Raw genomic sequence first — 9,061 nt, forward strand, 5'->3', positions numbered from 1 at the left:
GGTTAAGAATTATTAAAGTGTTTGGCTGATATGCTGTGAAATCAGAACTCATACAATGTTAAAATGAGTAAAAACATATTTTGGGGCAGCCCTGGTGGTGCAGCGGTTTAGCGCTGCCTGCAGCCCAGGGTGTGATCCTGGAGACCCGGGATCGAGTCCCACGTCGGGCTCCCTGCGTGGAGCCTGCTTCTCCCTCTGCCTGTGTCTCTGCCTCCCTCCCTCTCTCTCTCTCTGTGTCGCTTATGAATAAATAAATAAAATCCTTTAAAAAAACGTATTTTGGCTCAGAGAGCTGACATGACTTGTTCAAGATCACACAGCCAGGTGTGATCTTGAACACACACACACACACACACACAGATCTAGAAGTAGAACTGGGGTTTTCCTCATTCTCAGCTCCCTATACTATACATTCATTTACTTGTTCTACAAATATTTAACTGAGCACATTCTTTGCATAAGACACTATGCCAGGAGCTAGGGATACAGAGATGGTCCTTATCCTTAGAGTACATTTCATCAGATGAGACATACCTTAAGCAATGAATTACTTAAATTTTTTGTTTGATTACCACTGCAATACGAGTCACAAGGGGGAGGGGGGCGACGTCTGGGTGGCTCAGCGGTTTGGTGCATGCCTTCAGCCCAGGACATGATCCTGGGGTCCCAGGATCAAGTCCCACATCAGGCTCCCTGCATAGAGCCTGCTTCTCCCTCTGCCTATGTCTCTGCCTCTGTGTGTGTGTGTGTGTGTGTGTGTGTGTCTCATGAATAAATAAAATCTTTTTTAAAAATAAATAAAATAAAACCGTTTTAACAAACAAACCAAAAAAGAGTCACAAGGGGGAATAGGGTGCTTTGAGAGCTAAAGGAAATGATACCAATACAGATTGGTGCCACAAAAATGTCATGATCTCTCACCTCAGTTGACAATCAATGCCATCTCCTTCCCATCAACCACACACTCCCCACATCAGATGTTTACCAATCTTCTCAACTACCTTATCTAGTATCTCTCTCATATCAGAAAGAAATAAAAGCCCACAACACCAGAAGAACATCAACTCTACTATCCTCTACTATCAGGTGGGATTGCCCAGAAGTAGAGCCCACGACAGGGATTCATGTGCAAGTGATTTATTGAAAGATGTTCTTGGTAGACACCTATATATAGAAGCGAGGGGAGCATCATGGTGCAGAAGTTAAAATATGGTTCCAGCTAAAGTCTATCCTCAGCCTGATCCCACAGGACTCCTAAAGCAGCACCACGTTGTACCCTTTGAGGCAAGAGGGACAGATTTTCACACTCAAGAGTGCGAAAGAAGCAAGTATTGGCTCTCGGCACCCCAAGGGGATGGTGTGTAACCCATAGGCATTTTCTGCTTCTTTCAGCAGGGAGCAATTTTCCATAAAGGAGTATAGCTAGGAGCCTTAGCAGCCAATACAACAGCTCAGGGGTGGGCACACCAGTCAACCAAGGGGACCTGGGTATGGCACCAACAGCAGCTCTTACAGCATCCAAGCCTACAGCCTAACTCACATTAATAGTCTCCCTCTTGTTGCTGAATTCCTTAGTATCTCCCACCTGGCAACGGCAACGAGCTCCTACCCTGGCATGAATGATCTCTAATCTCCCATACAATGGGGGCCATTCATTCTTCTCAGGATCCCTGGTGCCTAGCACATAGAAGAAAGTTAATCCAAAGGAATATTTTGGACTCAGTTTGGTTCTAGAAGCAGGAATTTCAAGTCAGTTACATAGAGTTTCTCAAAAAGAGAAGAGCCTTTCACCCTTTGAATCAGACTGCAGAGGTAACAAGCTTAAACAGCCCCTTTAGAACTGGCATTGACTGATGACTTCCATTTGCTAAATTCCACATATTGCATGTCTGAGTACCAAAAATCACACTAGGAAAAAAAGGGGGGTGGGGAGCACCTGGGTGGCTCAGTGGGTTAAGCATCTGCCTGCAGCTCAAGTCATGATCCTGGAGTCCCGGGATCAAGCTCCATGTCTGGCTCCCCACTCAGTGGGGAGTCTGCTTCTCCCTCTGCCTCTACTCCTGCTCATGCTTTCTCTTTCTCTCTCTCTCTCTCTCTCTCTCTCTCAAATAAATAAATAAATAAAATCTTTAAAAAAAAAAAAATCACACCAGGACCATGGAGAGAGCACCATACAGAGGGCATCCCAGAACCCTCCTGCTGATCATCTCAGAACAAACAACCAAAAAGCCAGGGTTTGTGGCTGCTCTCAAGTTGCCAGTATTGGGGTGCATCCCTTATTATTATGCACCCACCTTAGCCATCCCTCATGCCATGTGTGTGTCATGATCAGTACGTTATTTTTCCCCATTCATCTCTTGCTGCTTTCAGCATAAGGGTCTTGTGCCCTAAAATGTTCACCATCTGGGAGACATCTCCCCGATTTCTTCAGCTCCACAGTTCTCTCCCTTTGTGGGAAAGTACAGTTGCCCAATCCAAAGGTGTTAGGTGATCTCATTTGACAAACAGGAACAAACCAGCAGTGCACAATGTTGATTCTACTTCTGAAGGGCCACAGGCAGCTGGCTATATACCAGGGTGAAAACCCAAGTACCATGTTGTCCCTCCATGTCTTGTAAAGACTCATACTTTTTACTTCCTTAAAGACATGCCATGTGGGTAAAGAGTGTACAAATGAACACAACAACTGAATGATGAACATAAATAAAATCTGGAAAGGCCTGGAAATCTAGAAAGAGTTTGAGAAATTTGGAAACCATTCTTCTATTGAGAGACAGCTAGTGCACATTGGGGGGAAATTAATCTGGGGTACACACCAGGAGAAATCAATTTAATCAGGGAGGGGGCAGTGAGCATGGAGAATGGGAAAAATGAATAAGGGCCAAACCTCTCATTTCAAAATTCAGAATAAAGACCATAAAATGGTATCATAACTGCAGCCTATAATAAAAAAGTTAACATTTTCATTTTTTGTTAAAACCAATTAAAGATATAAAAGGGAAAGGGGCAGAAGAGAAGTTCAAGGGTAAATAGAAAATAAGAAAGATGGAGGGCATTTTTCTCCTCCAATTTTGGGCTTGCATCTGTCTTCACTCCCCTCACCTCTGGCTGAACCTACTCAGCCCCCTGATGGGACATGAGATCTATCAAACCTACAGAAACCTCCAGTAGCTTTTCCTTTATCCTTTCTTGAGCAACTTAGGCAAATGCCATTACCATCAATTATTCCCACCAGAGTTAGGGTTGCTTGATTTAGCAAATACAAATATAGAACTCCCAGTTAAATTTATTTGAATTTCAAATAGATAATAAATATATATTTTAGTATAAGTATGCCCCATAAGTATTTGCAACATATTTATACTAAAAAATAAAATAAAATTCTTGCCTACCTGAAATTTGAACTTAAATAGGTATCCTGGATTTTATCCAGCATCTCCACACAGAATCCCACCACCAGAACCAAACTGCATTGAAAGTATACCTCTAGTAAGATTTGTATGTTTCTGGATTTTTCTCTGAGAGCAGTGTAGGGACGACTCACACCCTTCAGGAGCCACCACACAGGACATGGGAATATGTGCCTAAACTCTAAGGTTACGTGAACAGGATTATACACATGATTTAGTCAAATATGGAAATTTGAAAAAAAAATCAATTTTCCCTGGGTGACAGTTATTAATGCAGAGTTAGGACGAGACTCTATGCAGCATGTTTCTTTTTTTTTTCTTTCTCTCTTATCAGAATTTTCTTATCAAGAACTTATTATATATAACACACAAAGCTCCAGGAACTGCATGGTGCTTTGGGTACTGAATTCTAAAATAATTTTACAAACTTAAAAAGTATAAAATGAGTAAAAAGAAGAGTATAATAAAGTAAAATAAAGAGTACAATAAAGTATAATTGTAATGTACCTTTTGAATCTCATTTTTAAATCCCACAACCAATCATGTTTCAATCAACGAGTCATTCAGACCTTCAGAATGCATACTTGCTGCAGTTGAAAAGCTCTGCAAAGCAGGCTGATTCTCGTTAGCACATCCATCACTGGGCTGAAACATGCCTCCCCGCCAGCAGACACCAGCAAATGCAGGGAAGGTGGGAGGAAGCAAATGAAAGGGCAGCAGTTCTGGAAGAAAATGCTTCCTTCTGCCTCGCGTGTATCAAAGGGCTAGGGAAATGCTTCAAATTTACTAATGAGCCCGTTGCCATTCAAGAAACACATTGCAACACTACAACCTAACAGAAACTCTTACCTAGCAGCAAACTGGTCTGAGATCTGGGCCAGGGTGTTTGACCCTTAGGACTTTTGTTTAAAAGACTTCATTTTCCAGAAATGGCATCCAAAGTGCATTTTCCTGTTCTTTTGGGGACTCCTGTTCTTTTGCAGGCTTCAGTGGACAATTCTAATGATCACTCCCCATAGGATGTTTTTCCAAAATTACTCTCTATTTCAGTTTGGATGTTCTGGCTACAAATAACAGAACGCCCATCTAAAAATGGCTTGGACAATAGGGGATTTGTTCTTTCACATGACAAGTCAAGAAATGGATGGTCCCAGTGTTGCTCAGGGCTCCCTGATGTCAGGACTCTGAGTCAACTTCCCACCTGTTTTCTTGACCTATGTCTCAAGACTACAAGATGGCTACAGCAGCACCCTGGATGATGCACTTGCATTTGAAACCCAAAGTAGAAAGAGATTTTTCTTACTGGATTTTTTTTTTTTTTTTTTTTAATCACCAGAGAGATATTTATTCCTAGAAACCCAGAAGGTATCCACTTGTGTCTCATGCTCTGAGCTGGTTAATATGCAAAGGAAGATCAGCCATCATGGGCTACAGTGGCTACGAAAACAGACTTTGTGGTTAAATGACTTGTATGATATTTGGCAATTAACTTAACTCTCCAAGATTCAGTTTATTCATTCATAAAATGAAGGTGATAAAACAGAGCATACATGGAAAATGTCAGGGAACGGTAGTTGTTATTTCTGCTGCTGTTCTTGTTATTAGGTAACAGGCACCCTACTATGAATTTGGGTGTACAGGTGGCTAATGTATACATTGTGCCTGCCCTCAACAAGCTGATTTCAGCTGCTGAAATGGAGTCTAACTATTCCATTGGCTGAATGCACCTCTCATATACCAATGAGTACCCATTTTATAAATTGATTCTTTGTCTTTGTCCCTAATTAAGGTGAGTCCCAAGGGTAGAACCATTTTGGGCTATGCTTACTCTTCAAGAAAGCTTCCTTCAAAATTCTAAAACCTCATTTTGTTTTCAAGAAGACCTTTGTTCACTCTGAGTCATAAACCCTAGCTCATGTTTTGACTCACTCTTTCAAAGAATACTATGCTTCCAGAAGCTGCTAACAGGATTTATTTATCTTCATTTGACATTCTTGCCACTTTGAAAAGCAGAAATGGAGATGGAGACGTGGTGCCTCTTTGTTTCTTTATGCCACAGTTAGACTGTAAATTTTCAGTACTGGAGATTAAAGGTCACACCAGAGATCAAAGAGGCACACAAGTTGCATTCTTCTCACTTGGCTGTGGTCTTGTGATTTTGCTTTTTCATCTTCAAATTTTTACTCCTTTTAATTTGATTCTTTTGCCAGTTTCCGCAAACCAGCCATAATAAAAGACAATATTGTATACTAGAGCACACATTCTCTGCTTAAAAAAAAAAAACAAAAAACAATAATAACAGGTATATCTTAAAGATAAGCAAGATCTGTACCATACTAATCCTTTCTAGCCACAAAAGAATGCCATGTAATTTATGCTACTTTTGCCTTCTGAAATTATCCAAGCAGTGAAAGGCCGAGACAATGCCTCAGTTCACCAGTTCATTTTGGCAAAGTTCTGGCAGGGGGTTGAAACCTGCACTCCCTCCTTCTTCCAGAGCTCTGGCCAGAGGCATGAGAGTTTCCCCATGTTCCCAGTCTGTGCAAGAACACTTATTATTTAGGGGTGCTAACTCTGGAAATAGACCACCTGGATTCAAATCATGACTGTGTGGTCTCGAGCAAGATCCTTAACTTATTTATGTCTGAGCTCCCTCCTCTAAATTGAAGATAAAAATTGACTGACCTCATAGGATTGCTGTGATATTATTTGAGTTAATACTCACATACTTAGGGAACTGCCTGACATATGATTAAGAGCTATGTAAGTAGGGGGATCCCTGGGTGGCTCAGTGGTTTAGAGCTGCCTTCAGCCCAGGGTGTGATCCTGGAGACCTGGGATCAATCGAGTCTCACGTTGAGCTCCCTGCATGGAACCTGCTTCTCCCTCTGCCTGTGTCTCTGCCTCTCTTTCTCTCTCTCTCTGTCTCTCATGAGTAAATTAATAAAATCTTTAAAAAATAAAAAATAATAATAAAAAAAGAGCTATGTAAGTGTGAGCTCTTATTGTTACTAATACTCTTTCCCTCGGCTTGGCCACCTGTCAACAGTCTTGACAGCTTACTGGAATACTTCCTAAATATTTCCCCAAAGCTCTCTGTTCAAAACCTCAGGCCAGCCTATGAATCAACCAATTTCATTCTGTAGAAAACAGTCCAAGGAGTCCAAGGAGTCCAAGAGTCCAAGTCCATAAATGAGGAATATTGGATACGGTGGAGCTAATGCTTTATTGGCTTCTTAAGAAACCTGGTCAGGCTAATGCTTTATCACTTTCTTAAGAAATCTGGACAATAGAAATGCAAACTGCCTTGCATAAAGGGGAGTCCATATTTTATTCCTCTCCAATGAAGCAATGTTCTCCTTAAAAGTCAAACAGCATCCCTCTCACTGCCTACTCTTTATAAGCTTCTACTCAAATATACATGCCACAAGAAAATTGTTAATGTCTGCAGAGTTCAAATAGCTTAGGCTCATTAAAAATCAAACTTTTGACAAGTCCATTAATCCTAAAATCTCAACTCCAAGGTCATATTCACTTTACGAAATCATAACCAGAGCACCTATGTATAAAGTTATTTTTAATGATAAAAACATGGTCTAAGATTTTAAAAATCTTCCTAGTGATCCTTATTCTCACTTAGCAACCTCCTTTTTAAAAAAATAAATACTATTAAATTTACACACATAAATGATGTGTCTCTCATAATGTGTGTGGTTTTTTGTTTTGTTTTGTTACCATCTTCAATAATACCTCTAACTGCACAATACTAGAAACTAAGATACAGGTTGAAAGAAGTAGATTGCAACTTCTTCCTAGTTTCAGGATAAACACAATTTACAGGGCACATAAAAACCATAACATGCATAGTAAAAGTTCTTTTCACCAAAAGACTATACAAATACTTTGACTGAATTATCTGTGTTTCAGGTCTTTTAGCTCAGTAAGTGACACCAATGAAAAGCAAAAAGGCCAAAAAAAAAAAAAAAAAATGGCAGAGAACTAAGAAAGTAAAGGCCCTAGAATAATCTGAAATTGGCTCCATCCCTCCTTTGAGAGTTGACTAATGGAAACAGGGAACCTCTGTTTCCACTCTAGAGTTCCAATTCTCAGTGAATACTGTCTGTGTTCCAAGTGCAGTAGCAAAATAATAAATCAGAGTGAATTCAATGTAAGTATGACCCTGTCTGAAGAGACTAAACATTTAGTACAATTCAATTTTCTGTGGTTCACCTACTAGTTCACAACATGGGTTGGGGTGGAAGGTTGGTACAGGACCAAGAAATACCAGTTAAACTAGATACACACTATTAATAAGATGACTTTTATTTTTTTTAAGGATTATATTTATTTATTGAGAGAGAGACAGAGACAGAGATAGTGAAAGAGAGCACAAGCCGGGAGGAGAAGGGGAAGCAGGCTCCCAGATGAGCAGGGAGCCTGATACAGGGCTGGATCCCAGGACACTGGGATCACGCCCTGAGCCGAAGACAGACACCCAACCAACTGAGCCACCCAGATACCCCAATAAGAGGACTTTTTAACATGATAGTTAGTAAAGGTGATATTTCTAAATTAAGAATTACCTTCCTTTGGGGGGAGGGTGATAGGGATTAAGGTTGGGTGATAGGGATTAAGCAATGCACTCATCATGAGCATTGATGAACAGAATTGTTGAATCACTATATTATACACCTGAAACTAATATAATGCTGCATGTTAACTAACTGGAATTAAAATAAAAACTTTAAAAAATTACCTTTCTCCCCAGCAGTTCTACTCTACATATCGAAGGGATATGTGGATATGGATATCCACCCTAAAAATACATGTCCACACAAACCCTCTGTACATGAATGTTCGTAGCAGCATTATTCATAATCGCCAAAGGTAGAAATAACCCAAATATCTATTAACTGATGAACGGATAACTAAAATGTGGTATATCAACTTAATGGAATATAATTTGGCAATAAAAAGAAATGAAGTACTGATGCATGCTAAAATATGGATAAACTTTGAAAACATTACGCTAAGAGGCCAATCACAGAAGGCCACACCATGCATGATTCCATTTATATGAACTGTCCCGGAGTAGGTAATCAACAGGATAGAAAGTAGAGACATAGGCAGAGGGAGAAGCAGGCTCCACACAGGGAGCCTGATGTGGGACTCTGATTCCAGGACTCTGGGACCATGACCCGAGCCACAGGCATGGACACCCAATCGCTGAGCCACCCAGGCACCCCTCTCTTATAATTTTTAATCCTAACTTATTTTTCCAAATTCATAGGAACTCCAGACTCACAGAAATTGTAGCCAAACCTATCCTCACTCACCAGCACTCACAAACATTGTAGAAACCTGTAACACGTTCCCAGAAGCATTATCTTAATGCACTAGGATATACATGGGGGATTAAGAGATGAAAGGAGAGGCGGGCTGCCCCGGATCCAGTCCCACGTCAGGCTCCCTGCAAGGAGCCTGCTTGTGTCTCTGCCTCTCTCTCTCTCTCTCTCTGTCTGTCTCTCTCTTTCTCTCTCTCTCTCTCTCCTCTCTGTGTATTCTCATGAATAAATAAATAAAATCTTTAAAAAAGAAAAAAAAAGAAAGGAGAGGCTACATATCCTAATTCTTGATCTTTTGCTAATTTA

The sequence above is a fragment of the Canis lupus genome, chromosome 32 (genome assembly GCF_011100685.1).
Source record: "Canis lupus familiaris isolate Mischka breed German Shepherd chromosome 32, alternate assembly UU_Cfam_GSD_1.0, whole genome shotgun sequence".
In the NCBI taxonomy this organism is placed as follows: Eukaryota; Metazoa; Chordata; class Mammalia; order Carnivora; family Canidae; genus Canis; species Canis lupus.